General features: G+C 33.6%; 1 protein-coding gene and 1 long non-coding RNA gene across 4 annotated transcripts in view; one reads left to right on the forward strand and one right to left on the reverse strand.

Annotated features, from left to right (window-relative positions):
• LOC145678863 (homeotic protein ultrabithorax-like) overlaps positions 1-19,269 on the reverse strand; it is a 755,760-nt gene that overhangs the window by 567,786 nt on the left and 168,705 nt on the right. The gene's annotated exons all lie outside the window — the stretch shown is intronic.
• Positions 1-19,269, forward strand: part of LOC145678870 (uncharacterized) — a 197,924-nt gene that overhangs the window by 40,273 nt on the left and 138,382 nt on the right. The window lies entirely within an intron of this gene.

The raw sequence follows: 19,269 nt of genomic DNA on the forward strand, positions 1-19,269 counted from the left end.
AAGAGTTATTCAAAAATCGACGCCGCTGTTTGGCTCTCGACAATTAGCTTAGTATCTAGTCATTGCGATAACTGTGTTTATCTCTAAAAATGTCAGCTCTCATACAATGATTATTTTTTACACTACCGTGAGAGAAAAAGTTAGCTAGGAAGGGTGTAACGGACCAAGTTTTATCATAAATGTATTCGTGGTGTCATTGTTCTCAACTTATTTTTTGATTCTGATTAATACACAATTATTATTTCATGTTTGTGAATGTTTTCTTCCTTTATGATATTAAAATTTAGTATCTTGAAAGGTTTGAATTTTAAAATAAATAAACAAATCAAACAATAGTCACAAACCAAGAAGTTGCATACATGATCCGCCTTTTTCTTACGCTTTATATACATATAAACCATAATTTTTATTTGCGCTAATCAATGCATTATACTTTCCAGATAAAGATAATATATATGTAATCTGTTACACCAAACAGAAATGTATCTATTATTTAATAGACTTCAAAACTATGGTATGCATAATTGTCGGAAGTATAATAGAACGGCTTTGTCCGTTCGTCTGTATACAGACAGGTATCAGAGCCAAGACGGTAAGAGATATCGTGATGCGGTTTTTGTCAATAGATTCAGCGTCCCAAGATTAGGTTCCATCTTTTTCGTTAACCCTCTCTTCAAACCGGAAGTACTTCAAATTATCCATTTCCGGCTTTAACGTTTATCGCCATACAACGAAAACAGCAACAGATAGTGAGAAGCGGTTGTATGCACACGTTTTAGCGTCTCATGGCAATGTACCTTGATCATCCCGAACACCCTATCAAAGCCGGAAATGGTTTATATTTGCTACTACTTCGGTTTCAATAGTGATTTTCATAGAGCAAAAACGATAACACATATCGAGATATGTTTTATCCAATTGATTCAACATTCCAAGAATAGGCTCTATTCAAACCGGAAGTGCTTCAAATTAGTCATTTCCGGTTTCAACGTTTATCACAATAAATGTAAAATACCCAGATGTTCTTTTCTGCAATCGATTCATCGTCCCAAGATAGGTTCCGTCTTCTCCATTAATCCGCTGTTCAAACCGGAAGTGGTTTAAACCGGAACACTCTTAACGTAACATACCCCACAGTATAAAAAACTCTAAATTGATAAAGTGATTATACGAACACAAGAGAGAGCGCCTTTAAAGATATACAATTTATTACTTAATGTAGAAATACTTCATGAACAATTACGATTTAATAGTTGTTATATCACACTATTTGTGGGCTTCTCGTGACGTGGAAGGATCCTGGTAACTTCTAAATGATATTAAGAAAAATCATGACATACACTTTGTAGATACATTTTCAAACTGATTCAAGATGAGAAAAGGTTTTCTTTTTGAATTGGGACAAAACGAGAGATAATTCTTTGAGATTCGAGACGAGACAAGATCTGTAAATTTTACGAGACCTCATTTGTCTTGTAGGTAACACTAACCTGTAGTGAAAGTACAATTTGAAAATTAGATTTAGGGACACCATATATGCAAGAACTGAGTAAATATGGTTTCATTACTCATATATTCACATGCCCAAGTCAATTAATATTCCTTATTCAGATTTCTTATAGGAGCCAGATCCTTAACAGATGATATAAATATCATACGATTTTAACGTATTACACAGCCATTTATTCATCGTACAGATTCGTTAAATAATAATAATAAAATCCTTTACGATATTTTTTGTTCATGAAATGCATGGTTCTCAAAAAACCAGAAGCGTACCATACTTTATACTCACATCTGTTGGTTGTCAATGAATCTTTTCTCGCATTCTTCCTGGCATCCAACCTCCCCTTTTTCCCGCTCCCCCTCGTCCCAGCCAAAACACTCAAGAGTTAAATGTTAAACGTCTGTAGCAGCAAGAAGCGGGATCTATTTTTATCATCCTTGCAACAGAAATATATTCTCACTAACGAACACGCTGTCTAACCCAAAACAGAATCTAAAAACATGGCTCCATCAATATGTCTTCCTTTATGGGATTCATACAAAATTATGCCGTGAAAACATACTTCCAACCGTTATTTCGAACTAGAAAAAAAAAGACAAAATACAATTCTTGTAAATGAAGTATCTTATTTAATACCAGTTACAATCAATCTTTCAATGTAATGTTTAGTTATTAGTCTTTGGTTCTCCATTTTGTGTATTCTATATTGTAGTCCAACAACGATACGAGTTGATAAAATACTTTCCCTGTATTCAGTTATTTAATGCACCAAATATTGTTATTTTAAGGGAGTCACTACCCATTAGGATAAAAAATGAAATGAAATCTTTGAGTTTTACGTCCCACGGTTATGCCGGTTAGGCTAAAGGAGACGGTGATAATGAGTAATGAATGAAATGGTGGAATGAAGAAAGAGGGAGGAAACGGGAGAACCCCGAGAAAACCCACGCACACGGTGTTTGTCCACCACAAAGTTCACTTGGCTGGGGCTGGGATCGAACCCGGGACCCCTAGCACCAGAGGTGAATGCTCTACCACTGAGCCACCGCGGCCCCTACCCATTAGGATAGTATATGATTCAGAATCATCATAAGACAACGTGAAAAGTTTAGTTCAAGGATAAGTAACAGTATATTCCATAAAGTACACTGAGAAAGAAAAAAATGTATGTGGCGTAAGTAAAAATGTAGGTTACATGCGTAAATCCTGTAGTTTTTGGACTTAATGAAAGACCGTACGTAACAAACGTATAACTCCAAACATGTTTTATACACACTTTCCGTATAAGTGTTCCTAATACGAAAGAACTGTATATAGGAGAACAGGATCTCACACAAAGATGAACGTATGTAATATATCTATAGCTGACATATGTAACAAATGTTCTAAATAAGTGTTCCGATATCTTTTTGTTTTTTAGGCACTGAGAGCATCAATACGAGTATTTTACTTCTTAAATAGGTTCCTTCAGTTCTCTTGTTTTCGATCAAAACCAGCACTAGCTAACTAACTTCTTTGGCCTATGGAACCTGGAGGTTCAATGTCGCATTCACAAAAGCTCTCCATTGACTTCTAATCCTTAGCCAACTGGATCCAGTTTCTACTTTGTATTCTTATTTCTGCAATATCCATCTTAATATTATCCTCCCATCTGCGTCTAGGTCTTCCTAATGGACGTTTTCCGATTGGATTTCCAGTTCAGACTTTGAAAGCGTTTCTAGTTTCTTCCATTCTGGCTACATGACCTGCCCACCTGAACCTCCTAGACTTGATGACTCTAACAATGTTTTGTAAAAGGTGTAAATTATGCAGAGCCTGAACAAGCTTTAATAAGGTAAATAAAAGAAATATAAAGGGCTATTTCTCAAAAGAGCTACAATTTCTTACGGGTAATTTATTATAATAATACAAATTTATGTTTCACAGGTTATCAACATGTACATAAAAGGATAATCGCTCTGATAATAAAGAACTCAAACGATTTTTTTTTAATAATAAAATTTGGAAGCAGAAATTTCTGTTATTTATGATATGTTGAAATAATAACATTCGATCTCATCACGAAAACTTACAATTGTTAAATCATTAAACTTTTAACTTTCCATTGATGCATTAAGGGTCTTCATCCCGGCGAAATTAAAATACCGCTAATTTTACAGTAATTATGTGATATCTTCAAATAGATAAAAAGATAATTGAAATATGGAACAAGAGCGCCCTAGACAATATTATTTTGCGTGAGGTACCGTTATCACAAGTCACCTAGTGGCTTTCCGTTTTCAGCTATTTGGAAACGCGAAAATAAATGCCGATTTTCAAAATGGCTCGAAATCGAAACAGATAAGTGACTCGTGATAACGGTTTCTCATGTAAAATAATATTGTCTAGGGCGCTCTTGTTCCACATTTCGATTATCTTTTATCTATTTGAAGATATCACATAATTGCTGTAAAATTAGCGGTATTTTAATTTCGCCGGGATGAAGACTCTTAAGTCACTACCACAATCAGTCTTAGGCGCGTGAGAGATCAATGAATTAACAGCAAGCTATTGGAAATATATACATATTTTAAATATCTCGGTTTTGTTTGACAATTACTGTTCGTCAGATTGGAACTTATTAATCTAGTAGCGCTAAAAATCATATTTGTATATTATACATGCAAAACCAGTGGCTCAGCGGTGCAGCGCTTACCTCTGGTGTATGGGATCCCTGATTCTTTTCCCGGCCAAGTATGTTTGTGGTGAGAATATCGTGCTCGTGGATTCTTTTGCGGCACTCTTTTTTCTTCCACTTTCTCATTCCACCAATTCTTCCATCATCATTCACTTGCTTTAATCATCGTCTCCCTTAGCCTAACAAGCATAATGGTAGGACATTAAACTAAAATATTTCATTTTTCATTTTAAGAAATTATCTGAAATCGACTGAGATTATTGATTGTTCTGCATTCACTATAGATACACCACATTGACTTGACACCTAGTCTTCCGTTCCGAGCGCTGCTATCGGGTGAAGGAATTCCACTCCCTTTGGTTAAGGCTCTCTCTTTTAGCAACAGCTGAACCCTTATTGGCTCAACCGTGGGTGTGTCGAGGGTGTGAGCTTTAGTTCGCATATTTGCCACGGCTCAAGACATTTTGGCAGCACTATAACAATTCTCAACAATTGTAGAGTAAATACATTCTATTTAAAGTATCAGTTATTAAATATGAAGTAATAAAAATCAACTTATTAAGGTTAAATGACATATCTGGAAAATTGGAAGCATTTTACAATCTTTCATTGTATTATTAACATGAAAAGGGTAAGTCTGAAAAGAATATCTATGTCTAGAGTTTTGATTTTTGTAGTATTTTGATGAGAACGAACAAATAGTGCCAAAGCGAAAACGTTTAGTGTATATAATTAAATAATTATGCATAATTAAGTAATATTAACTATGTATAGCATGGCATAGCTGAACCTTGAAGCTGAGCTATATTATATATCCTCTCAGTAGCTGAGCGAGTACCGCAATCCTTCAAAACGAAACAAAAAAAAAAGTATAAGAAAAAGGCAAGGCGAGAGAAGATATCTAAACTTGGAAAAGCGCTGAGAATTTAGGCAGCCCTCGCCTTCTTGGACGAAGTTTTCGGCGAGAGAGAGAGAGAGAGAGCGGTGGGTCGACGGCTTCCCAAAGAAAGAGAAAAGAATAATGGGGACTTTCGAAGACTTATAGCAGGGGAGGAACTGGAATCAGACACGCAAGAAATGCCTCCTAGCGGCTGAAAAATACGTAAGATAATACTAGAAAAATAATGAACGAACATTATGAGCACACAAAAGATGTTTTACAAAAAAAATCAAGACGATTCGCCACTGGTGACTGATCAATAAATATTTAATTTTGTAACGTGTTATTTGTATAATTGGTGATTTAGTTTAGTTTCAGTAGAATTAAATTTTCAATTATGTATTGTATCACGAAATATGAGAAATCAAGTGAAATATTTAAGTAATATCTTAAGATTCTACACAAACTTGATTTTTTTAAACTTTACATTACTTCTTTTTTTTTAAAAAAAAATACAAGGAGCACATTCATCTGAATCAAATTAATAATGTGTGTAGTGCACACACACTATGCATTACAATAAATTGAGATAAAACATACTAATCCATCAAAATAAAATGAAATCAAATACTGTATTTATGTTTAGGATTGTTGTAAAGGGGCAAGTTTTGCCAGTAGATGTCACTACAGTCTTCGTCTCTCTCTCGTGTAATTTTTACCTTTCACGAAAATTTACAATTTCTCTTACAAATTTCAACCTAGAGACTTCAAATTTTTAGAGGAGAAACTTAATAATCTATCGAAGGCAACAATCCGTGCCGATTTTTTATTTATAATTTTCTTCATTGTTGAAACAGTTCCATTGTTAAAGGTTAGGATACCCATTTCAACAATCAAGCTATTTCAACAACGAAGAAAATTACAAATTAAAAATCGGCACGGACTGTTGCCTTCGATAGGTTATGAAGTTCCTTCGCTCAAAGTTTGAAGTCTGTAAGTTGAAATTTATAAGAGAAATCGTGAATTTTTGTGAAAGGTAAAAAATACATGAGAGAGATACGAAGACTGTAGTGACATCTATCGGCAAAACTTGTCCCTTTACACCAACCTTAATTTCCACGATTATGCTATTGAGACTAAGGGGAATGATGATTAAAACAAGTGAATGGTGATGGACGAATTGGTGGAATGAAAATATGGGAGGAAGGGAGAATACCCTGATAAAAACCACGATGTTGTCCACCACAAAATTACGTGTCCGATGATCGAACCAAGGATCCCACGCACCAGAGGTAAGCACTCTACCACTGAACCACCGTTCCTCCAGTAATCCATCAAATTAATAACGTACACATAACAATGTGTCAATTAGGGATGTGCACGAGACAAGATTTGAGGCTGTCTCGTCTCGAAAATGTGCTGTAAAAGTGATGTCTCGACTCGAAAAATGTATTCTTCTCTATTGGAAGAGCTGTGTCTCGACTCGAATTTTGTCAGGAAAATTCTGTCTCGACTCGTCTCGTGCGCATCTTTAATGTCAATGTAAAATATACTAGGGATGGCTACATTTTTTTTCGAAAAATATCTTTCCGATAAATTAATTTTTCGAAAATGAAAAATGAATTTTTTATGAGAAACAAAAAGCGAAAATTTTGAGGAAAACAAAAAAAAAAAACGAAAAAAAATCGGAAAACGAAAACCGGAAAATTTATTTCGAAATCAAAAAATGTAAAAAAAGAAATTTCCGAAAAATCGAGAAACAGATTTTTCGAAAAAGGCCATCCCTAAAATATATTAATCCATTAAATAAATAACCTCCACACTATAATGCGTCCAGATAAAGTATAGCAACAAGTGAATGAAATAAGATCACCGATAGAAGATCTGACGATAAATTGGGAGAAAAGGTTAAAAAAAATAAAATACGAAAATATATATTATGATGAAAGTTCAAAATATATTGAATAAAAAATAAGAAAAATGGAATGCAATAATCTAAAAAGTATACAAGAAATTACCAAACATACAACCTAATATTAACGTGTATAGCAATATAAACAAAAACAACGCGCAAAATCAACAATAAAGAGATTATTGTAACAACAATGTATATATCGCGCATTTGGGTGCTTCCTTTTCCTGCAGGATCTCTATGGATACTTTGGTGAATAATCATCTCAGTCCATTTGACAAGCATTCGCGGGCTAAGATCTGCCTCTGAGTAAATTTTCATTAAAATTAGTTCATGTTGCTGATTTAACACATATTTTGGTATGATGATGTAACGAACAAAGTTTCACGATTATCATATACTAGCAAATTGCCCGTTCTTCTCACAAGGAGAAAACGTTTCATTTTGGACATAAAGGGCAATGGGGTTGAATTTGTATTTAAATGGATCAGACGTGTCAAAGTTCGTCACAGCAGCCCCCGAAAATTGTGGATTCGGTACTAACATCGGTCATCTTCGATCATTTTTATACATCTTCCCCTGCCACCTCCTCCAAGTTGGGGAGCCGAATTTGGATTTAAACGGAATCGGAAGTGTCACTGTTGTACCTCAGCGACCTTCGAAAATTATAGATCGGTCATTTTCGATCATTTTTAAATGTCTCTTCCCCTTCCCTAAATTGCACCGCCAAAGTGATAACACAAAAACTATTCCAGGCCCGAACCACATCTATGTTGAAAATTTGATCGAGATCGGTCAGGTGGTTCAAGAATTATTAAGTCACAAACAGAGTCACTTTCAATTTTATAACATATACTAGTATATACACTATGTAATCAAGTAAAAGTTCACATGGAAAAGCTTAGTATCATTTTGATTCACTCTGTATTTGCCATGTGATCGGCTCAGGCGAACATAATGCTAAGTAAGTACCACTTCGGGTGAAGTTGAGTTATTAGGTGCAATCGGTTGGGATTAAACCACAGGTCAGTATGTAGGTAGTTTAAATTCGAAAATGAACCTGTAGATGGAAGGGGAAGCCCGTTTGGTACGTGTCATTGCATTGAATTGCATCGGGATGTTCAAGCTTCTGTCCCAGTTTACTCCAAAGTTAGAAAATGTGACCTACCGTTATGTTTCCCCGAGCCGCTGATACAAATAAGCCGTTCTTTTCTATTTAGCTCGTAGCGTAATTCCAGTGAGAAATCTGGAAGGCGTTAACTATATCCTCTTCTTATAGTTTTATCTTTCCAGAAACGTCAAGGCAAGTAAGCACAGAGGCATTAAATTTTTCAAACAGTGTAAGGGGAGGAATGAACAGGTATAAAGCTAATGATTACGAAAAAAGATACTCTTTATATTCCAGTAAAAATAAATCAAGGAAAGACACGATCTGGATAAAACGATTGAAATTATGAATTGCGATTTTTTTTTTTAAATAAATACAGTAGGAAGCAAACAGTGAAAGATCAAAGAGCACTTGTACGTGGGCTGCATACAACATTAGAAACAAGTTACAGAGAGAAACTTGTTAATACTGCCAAAGCAGCTCATAAAATAATTAATGCAATCATGTTAGATGTTCAATTACGCAACTTATTTTAGCTTCTGAAATTTATTCACTTCTATAAATATCTTCGTACTTATTCAGATACTATAAAGAATATTAATTAATGCGAAATTGATGAAAAAAAAAATCTATTGCTATGTTCTCGTGAATCGTATAAAGAAAAGTGCAAAAAGGAAAACAGATTGTACCAAGTAAAAAATATAAATAAATCCATTGCAATTAAAAAAAAGTAACATACACATTAATGAAAATACGTCAAATCGATGTATTTTTTTTAACTACATTTCTTCACGGATCATTTTGCAAATTTTTAAGTGGAACTGACGGGATATGAATACAAGATATAATTTGTATTAACACATTTTAAAATAAAAGAAAAAAGTCTGAGAAAAGCATATAGAATAAATAAATTCGTTACAGTTTCGGCAAAGTGTCTTCGCCTTCATCACATAACTTGTCGAAACTCTAACGATAATATTTATTAAATAATAGGCTATATGCTTCGGTTAGAAATTGTCTTTTACTTTGTAAAGGAAGTTCCAAAGCTAGAATAAGTGATGATTGAATAAAATATTTTATAAAGAATATTTATATTCAGTAGTCGCTCTAAATGGCAAAGATCTATTTCCTCGAGAGATTTATGATAAATATCCATTTGCCATCGCTTTTATTACGTACTTCCTTTTTAGACCAGGGTTTGCTACCACCTATACTCAAGTACATGCGTTATAATATTAAAAAAAACTACATGCGCCAATGGAATTAAAATCCGAAAGCTAAACAAATGTACAGACTATTTGGTTACATAGGAAAGTAAATGCATTTAACTTGTACTTAGGCAGTTAGAACTGGCAAGAGACGGTATTTTACTACATTTCTGTAACTCATTTTTATTTATTAAAATGTGTTATTCATTTGTTTGATTCATTTTAGTGTTTCATTCTAAAATATTTTAGTGCATAATTGCTTTCTTTTATGCAGGTAAATGCGTCAAAAAGTATGAAAAAGTAGATTAACTGGTTTTTCAACACTGAAAAATAGGGATGCGTATAAGACAAGATTTGAGGCTGTCTCGTCTCGAAACTGTGCTGTAAAAGTGGTGTCACGACTCAACAAAAATATATATTTCTCTATATATTGGAAGAACTGTGTATAGACTCAAATTTTGTCTGGAAAATTGTGTCTCGTCTCGTCTCATGCCCATCCCTTATTATTATTGTTATTATTATTATTATTATTATTATTATTATTATTATTATTATTATTATTATTATTATTATTATTATTATTATTATTATTAGAGATGCGCACGAGACAAGATTTAATGTTGTCTCGTAAAGAAAATATGATGCCTCAACGAACTTGTCAGGAAAATTCTTTTTCATCTCGTCTTGTATGAATCTCTACCGGCGAAAAAAAATATCAAATCTGTGAAAATCATTTAAGATCAATAGATTACTTTTACATTAAATATATAATGAATAAATATTACTTAATTGTAATACTGACTGTCGCCATCATTAGCAATAAAAATAGTTTACTAGCGATTTTATGCAAAAGTGCACTACACTTTGTCTTAATGCATTTTCTAGTATAGTGATACTTTTCCAATCCATTATTAAAATTTCTGGGGAAAAAATTATACACACACATACATATATATATACATATACAAAAAAATATCTGTTGGCCTGAAGCAGAAGATAGCTAGCTGTACACTGAATATCTAAATCCCGAAAAGGAAAATAGAAAGGGATTTTGTGGATAGGGATGGTAGTAAAATGCTCGCATGATATAATAACTTGATAACTGAGAGGACAATCCAATCGCCAGTTGGCTATTGTTCTGTTGGAATTCATTGGGGAACTTCTATCTGACATGTTCCGAAAACACTACATTGCAGCAAATTACAATGGTACTTCATCTCTTCCCCCTCCTGCCTCCCCTCCCTCGCTTGAAGTTCGTAAAATTACACACCATGTAACAGGGGGATAATGAACAGCTCATACAGCAAATAGCACTGAGAGAGGGAGGGAGGGCGGTATGAACACACGCTGTACAAGGGGGTTAGAAAGAGGGGAGAAGATTGGACAATTTTTCAGTGTATGGTACGGATAGCTTGATACAACAGGAAGAGATTTGCCAGCTTCTTTTTTTTTTTTTTAAAAAAAAAAGAAGATAAAATTAAGTAAAATTGATGTTCAAGAAAAAATACATATATACATATCCTAAAGAGATATTAGATTGTCTTTGAAAATATTCGCCTTCATATATGATCAACTTACAAGATTAGATTCATAAATTGGTATTAAAATATATTGAGTAGGTATCATACAGTGGATCAGCTTTATACAGTTACATTTACCATCAATAATTACTATCTAACTACAGAGTACCGTTCGCTCGTAGAATTAAAAACTCTTTTCTCATTCAATCGAAATAAAAGGTAACATTTCCTGGCATATTACAATAGCACATCTAAATACATACAAGTAGCGAGGAAAAATATAGTTAGAAAGTAAATTGTGTCCCTTTCAGCGGGAATCTCGCAGGCCAGTGTGCACTTTCTACTAAGTGACTCGTGGCCAGCGCATCGACACCGGCTATAAATATTTATTTCTGGCTTCCTTCACCCACAAACTACTATTGCTTCACAAGTAGTATCAGTGTTATTGATGGAACTATGTGTGTCTTGTGGTCAACACTAGTTCACCCAGGTTTTAAGTCTCAAACATCCATTTAGTATTACATGACTCTTAGCATTAAAAAATATAAATTGATAAAAATTATTGTACAAACACAAATGAAATGAAATCTTTAAGTTTTACATCCCACATTTATGCCGGTTAGGCTAAAGGAGACGGTGATTATGAGAAATGAATGAAATGATGGAATGAAGAAAGTGGGAGGAAACGGGAGAACCCCGAGAAAATCCACTAACATGATGTTTGTTCACTGTACGAACCCAATGAAGAGCATTTATTAATGTTTCAAGGTACTATGACAGTCGTCACGTCTCACAATTGTGTATGTAGTATTAAATAAAATTTGTATTTTTATTTTTGTTTCACTTTGTATGTATTTTTTTTCTCGTGTTCTGTTTGGAGTCTGAACAGAGAAGAAAATATCTTTAAAAAACAGAGCAGTGGTCATCTCACTGAAGATCCGAGGACCCTTGCTGTCACCATGGCAATTTATCGCTTTCGGGTGGCGAAGAAACCCAAGCCATTTTAACGAACACACTAACACACCCACACAGAGAGAGAAGAAAATTCAAAAATTAACAGAAGAGAGAGAAAGACAAGATTTTAAAAACTAAGGCAGTTGCTACAAAAAGCGTGCAGCAAAAACACAAGACATAACGATTTCTTCACAACGCCTTTGCACACATATGTATATTTTTATTTATCGTTATTATACAAATATGTTCAAAAAATAAATACTCATAGTTAGTGTCGTAGCAACAAAGGTGCTAATATCCCAAATTCCTGCACAACTTAAACTCTCTCTCGTATTAAAATGAACAGTTTGTGTGTGTATAAAATGGTACTCTGTGTCTTCTCCACAAAGCGAGTGCAAGGTCCAGCTGGATGCTTTAACACCGGACTCCAAGTGGGACATGAGGATTCTACGTGTCGTGTAAAATTAAAAGACAAGGTAGGATCTATACTTGCTTTCCTATTGGAAGGCGTTTTCCATTTTCATATAAATCTTTCTTGGCACGAATACTTTCAAGACGCCCAAAGGGACGCCAAACAATTTATATTATATGGGTCAGTTTAAAAGTGTCCAGATAATCAAAATAAAACTTCTGTTATTTTTTTTAAATTGCTCCTTTTCTTAACCCATTTATTCAAATATTAACTACTACTAACTCAACAGTCATTTGCCCGCGATTAAAGTGACAAAAGAACATAAATGTTTGAGGAATTTTTAGTGGCCAACTTCCCAAAAACGCTACTCATTTTTTTTAAATTTAAAGTTTAATCATGCAGTGATAAACTTATTTAAAGTACATTTTTTTAAGTGTGTGTTTTAGAGAATCCTGAAATAAATTATGAAAAGTTTCAAGTGCAGTTAAATCATCGTATCTTCATCACTACGAAAACCAGCTTTTTTTTTATTTTACTCTATTTTGGAAACATCAGTTATTATACATAGTCATTGTTAATTAATATAATCTATCAAAAAAAATCGAAATGTAACTTACGTTAAATTATTCTAAATAATAACTTCAAAATATAATTGGTCATTATTAAGTTATTCAGCCCGCTAGAATAAAAGGTATCTCAAGGGACAGGAATAGATTTTACTTTAAAACAAGAAATATTTGTTTTGTTATTAATAGACTACTACTACACTTCCATTGTGTTGGAAAGAAAGTATCTCAGATAATTTTTGGTTATTATACGAAGTATAGAAAATGGAATACATATGACAAAATGTGTGTAAGCAAACATAAAGTATTACAATTAATTTTAAAATCATATTTAAACTTTAGTCTCTTTCTATAGGTAGTTGTTAGAAAAAATAGGCGTCAACGACCTAAAGTAATGTAAAGTATAAATATTGGCCAAGAAAGATCGATCTCTAGAAGTAAATTTGTGATTTAATTTCCTGTGTATTAATTTATAATAATGTATGTTTATGTCAAGTGTGAATCATTTATGTCAAATGTGTGAATACAACTATGGTATTTTCGTATTAGTATTAAATAGTATTATTAGTTTGCTTTCATAAATATAAAGCAAATTATAAAACTGAATTTTATATACTCTAAAAATATATCATCCACTATACTTCATTTTCCTTATCAATCTTCTTTCAAGTAACTCTCAAAATTAAAGGTCATAACCCCTATAATCTTAAATTTTCATTAAGCAATATTCTACTTTGCTATTCTTCTATACTTTTCTAAAAATTTTCCGTCATTTAAATAACTAATCAAACTAATCAAACATAAATTCAATTCTGGTATTGTCAATGCAAGTAATTGGTATATGATAGGGAAACTATTCAAATTTATCAAATAAAATAAGATAATTAACATGTAATTTAAAATCTTGTTACAAACTTGCATTTTAATTAAAGAATCGTAATGTGGTTTAAAATGCCGTTTGTATTAATATTACATATCAGCATTATGTAATTTTGCAGACATTCAAAATTTAAAAAGCTATTTAAATGTTCATGTAGTAAATTCATTTTTTTTAAAAATTAAAAACCTTTACAGTAAAAGTTCAATAAAAGGTCATTTTTTTTAATGCAAATGTTTTCATCAAATGTTGTTACCTGTTGCTATTTTTCTTATCTAAATTAAAAATTCTATCAATGTTATCCAAATTCAGTGTTATCTTTTCTATTCAATCAAATTCAAATTACCTCTAATCTCAATTTAAACAAAATAACAAAGCTTTGGATATTGCTGCATAGGGATCTAGCTGAACTGACTTTCACTTAAAACATTATTATTTTTTTTTATAAGTAACTTGGCAATATTCTTCATTAATTAATTTCTAATAATTTTTCTGGCTACCCATTTTCCTTTTTATATAAATTATACAGCACAATGAAAGTCAGTGCAGCTATTCCCAGAAAGTCAAAATTAAAAAACCATTTTCCTTTTTCAGCCATGCAGCATGTGTCATATAAAAAAAAATCGGGAGCAAAACATTTTCTTTAGCGCTCGCAATTTTTTTTTATTCCACTTTTAAAACTTTCCTCTCTCCAAAGCCCTAAAATCCGTTCGGAAAGGGGTTAATCTAAAAATAAAGTAAAAAAAAAAGTCATATTCAAACAGCCCAGCGGACAAATCCCCGCATCTATAGCGTTTTCAGCTGAACCGAGGTTCGACTCCAGTCGGACTCAAACCCCAGTAAAACTAATCGTAAAAGTACGCAAGTTATAACACAAGGTACTTGAATAATAAATATGGTTTAAAAGGTTGTTATATCGTACCGTTTAGGGTTTGACAGGGTTTCTCAATCTGTGATACGCGGATTGCTGTTGGTTGTATATACGACTTATCCTTGTATTCATAACTAATATACTTTGGTACACTGGTGGAAAATTTTGAGAACACCTGTTTCTGATGAAATTTAAGAAAATAAAATCAGGGCATACATTTCACACATAATTTTACAAAACGAGACAAGAGGGGGGGAATTATTTGAAAATCAAGACGAGATGGAACTTCCACAAAACTTACGAGACGAGATAAGAATACCTTATTTCTCGTCTCATTCCGTCTCGTTTCATCTCAGGGACAACATTTCTTTGAAGCGAGTAGTTTCCTAATGGTTTCTGTTACTACAGTTTCTGGATGAGACGAGACGGGGGGAAATACGTCGAAAATCGAGACAAAATTTAAGAGACGAGACGAGAATATCTTGTTTCATGTCTCGTCTCGTCTCACGGCAGCGTTACTTTGAAGTTACTACAATTGCCTGTTTGTTATTGTTACTACAGTTTATGGACGAGAGAAAAGGGGCAGAATTCTTCGAAAATCGAGACAAGATTGAACTTTTTAAAATTTGTGAGACGAAACTAGAATACCTTATTTCTTGTCTCGTGTCATGGCAACATTACTTTGAAGAGACTACAATTTCCTGTTGGATATTGTTACTACAGATCGTGGACGACACGACATACGACCTACTTCAGTTACGACTGCCCGATTGAAACTCGGCTAGATCGCACCCTATATCATACACTACAATATAAAACACCAAGATAATCAATCACGTCAGCTGAATATTTAGGCTGCGGTTACACTGAATAAGAATTCGTACAAATTTAGTCGTACGTGTGCTTACGAATTAAAGAAATTAGTTGATGTTCATATATATGGTTACATGATTTCGGTTCTACACTGAAAAAAAAATGTTTGTAATTAAATTGCCAAACATCAATGTAAAATCAATTACTCTTCATTTTGTAAGTTGATATACATTTCCTTAGATTAAATTACAAAATTTGCTGTTGTTTTTACAGATTTACAGTAAATTTATAAGAAAATATGATATTTTTATTGATAAAAATGTAATTTTGCACCATTTCATATTAGTAATTTTACTATATAGGTGTAAAATGATTTACATAGAGGCGTGGCAAACAGATTGCCACCGTGTTTTGTAAATTTACCTATGAAATTTTTTACAGTGTACTATTATTTATATTCCTACAATCGTAGAAACAGCAGCACCTTTTCTATATAAGTAATGAACATGCTTCAACTTGTTTTATTATTAGTATTATTATTTCGTTGATAATAATCAACTAATCTAGCTTTTATAACTGATTATAAATGCTGGCGGACTAGTAACTGTATTTAGAATGCTACTTGAAATTGAATCTATAAGAATGTTATTATTTAAAGGAAAAAGTCTTATTTTAGAGGCCAACTAAATGTTATTTTTGAGTAGTGATGCGGCGGTCAAAGGTAATAAAAGATAAATTAAATAAAGCAATATAATATAAAGAAGAAAATTATGTAGAAATCTTTTCTTTAAAATCTTTCAGTTTAACGCCCCACCATTATGTTCTTTAGGCTAAGGGAAACGGATGATTAAGGCAAGTCGATGGTGTAGGAAAAATTAGTGGAATGAGAATATGGGAGGAAAATGTAGTACTCTGATAAAACAAACGAACATAATGTCCACCACAAATTTACTTGCCTGGGAATCGAACCTAGGACCCCATGCACCAGAGGTAAGCGCTCTATCACTGAACCAGCCTACTCCACAGAAATTCTGTAGAGAAGTTTTTTCGATTCTTTGGTGCATTTTAGAATATTTTTTTTTTAAAGTAAAAGATTACTAGGAAGTCTAGTGAATAGCAGAGATGCAAAAGAACCCACTTTTTTTAAAGATTATTTTTTGCATAAAAAGTAGTTTTTTTTTCATAACGGAAGTTTTAGGCTCGTTTGCATTCTTATGATTTTCTTACTCAACACGATATGTCTTTTCCTAACGCAAAATCGTTAATTAAAAAAAAAATGTCCGTCAACTTCAATATTTCTGATTCTTCTCTTCAGCTCGAAGTCGACTAACATAGTTTGGAAGCGGTTATATCTTATGCAACCCACATATCAGACGTGTCGGTTAGGTTGCCTAACTACCGTATCAGAAACTGAGAGTTTTCTATCTTGACGTGTGTATTTTCTAGGGGTTCGTTCGAACTGGCAGGAAGGAAAAAGAAGTATCACAAATAATGAAACAGTTATGAAACTCATATTCTTGTGTAAAACTTTGCTTACATTTCGTTCTCTATGAGAGAAAAAAAAGTATAGTGCGCTTCAGATACTCTGTTGGATCTTAACACGCATTCAGTTTATGCTGGATCCATCCAGGGCCGAGGGTCATCTAGTCTCCCCAGTTTTTTGAGTGACAAAAATATTTTAAGTTATTATTTAAATATTTTTAAAGTTTATAGTAAACTCTACCCTTTACTCTGTATTGGACAATTGTTTTGAAACATAAGATATAGTTTCAGATGAATTTTTCCGTTATGCAATGTATAAAACGTCAATGTCCAACTTATCCCACAACGTCAATGTCCAACTTAGCCCACAACGTCAATGTCCAACTTAGCTCACAACGTCAATGTCCAACTTAGCCCACAACGTCAATGTCCAACTTAGCTCACAACGTCAATGTCCAACTTAGCCTACAACGTCAATGTCCAACTTAGCCCTCTCAACGTTAATATCCAACTTAGCCCTAATACCCATCGGGAGAGAGTTAAGTTGTAAACTTATGCAGAACCCATGAAAAATTGTAAATTCATGGTATAACTATTATAGTCTGGGTTATGGCTGACCCCCAGTTTTTACCTTCGAGATTCGCCACTGAATTCACGAACATGAAGCCATAAACGGTCATTTCGAGCATGAATTAGTTAAACACGGGGATAAACGTTCATTATCCATATAGTTCATTCTTTCTTTACTCTAACATCGTGTTAATATTTCTAAAATAGAAAACTTCTTCATTAAAATTAATTTTTTTTTAAAAAAGCCCAAGTATAAAAGGTGTAGAAAGAAAACCTTCGTTAAAAAAGATCAGGATTTTCCCGAGAGTTTGCACCTCTAGAGCATTTATCGTTTAAATGTTGCATTACGGACCGAAGAGGGTACCATAATGACCGGTCGTTCAGTGCAGAAAACTACGAAACTAGCTTCAAAGAACACCAGCGCCAATGGACCACTCGCCAAGAAGGACTATCCAGAAGGAGGTTCTAAAGAAGAAAGTAATTTTCACTTACATCTCTTTTTCATCACATTCTCTCCCTTTTCTCTTCTCATTATCTTCCTCTTTCTTTTTGCGAATGCCCCTCCCCACTACAAGAACTTAATTTAAAACAACACCTTTTGGGCCTGCCAATGATAGTTTTCGCAACGCAACTTGAAGAAACCTGAACCGCGAGATTATCTTCGAAGCGGGATTTCTTCGTCAGGAAACTTGGGTGCTAAATTACACCCTTTTCCCACACTCTCTCTTCCTCTCTTCCCCTCCACACAGAAACGAATGTAACAAAAACAATTTAATCAAAACTTGCCGACCATTTCATCAAAAGAAGCAATTTTGCTTGATATTTGCCAAGTTTTTAGAGTCTGTACCATCAAACAGAAATCGTGCTTTCACATTTGCAATAATCATGTAATCAATTTATCGCTTGAAAATATCACATTTACAACTCTATATGGATCCACAATACAACTGCAAAATTCACAGGTGTTTCACTTCTAATATCTTCATTATACGCTTATATATGTATATCAATTTCTCTCATCTACAGGTTTCCGTTTAAGACTTTTACAGAAGCATGGGATTACTTATATTGCATGCATGCACGCATTACCATTCATCTTTATTAATTTCCCTATATGAGTTTTGCCTTTTCGATATTTTCTTTTTCGTAATATTCAACATTAAGACATAAGGAGAGTTAATACCTCATAACTGTACACGTGATTATTATATCATTTTGAAGAACACGTGAAGTTATCAAATTTTCTCCCTATCTTAATTCATTTTACGTTGTTGTGGAAAATTATATAAGTATATTCCCGGTTATTGAAATAGCTAGCGATTGTATGTTGAAAGAACGTTCTTTCATGTTCGATTCCCGATCTGGTAAAAAAAAAAAAAAAAAAATCGGTATTCACTCAGCATCGTAAGACAATTCAGAGAATTACTTTAAACTTTGAAAGATATCGAATTGGAGTCTAGAAGGCTAGAATATTGTCAAGAAGAGCTGATGTGTTGAACTCACTTCCATCTAGCACGCCAGGAATATTGTCAACAGGAGTTAATGTGCTGAACTAACTCCCGTCTGAAAAACCAGGAATACGTCAACAAGAGCTACTGAACTTTTAACTTCCGTCTGCAAAGCCAGGAATGTTCTCAACAGGAGCTAATGTGCTGAACTAACTCCCATCTAGAAGGTCAGAATGTCGTCAACAGGAGTTGATGTGTTAACTCACTCCCATCTAGAAGATGAGGACTATCTGTCTTCAACAAGAGCTGGTGTGCTGAAATCATTCCCGTCTAGAAGGTCAGGAATATTGTCAGCAGGATCTAATGTGCTAACTCACTCTCGTCTAGCAAGCCAGAAATATTGTCAACAGGAGGAAATGCGCTGAGCTCACTCCCACTTAGAAGATCAGGAATTTCCTCAACAG

The sequence above is a fragment of the Thermobia domestica genome, chromosome 2, assembly GCF_964235325.1.
Source record: "Thermobia domestica chromosome 2, izTheDome1.hap1.1, whole genome shotgun sequence".
Taxonomy (NCBI): domain Eukaryota; kingdom Metazoa; phylum Arthropoda; class Insecta; order Zygentoma; family Lepismatidae; genus Thermobia; species Thermobia domestica.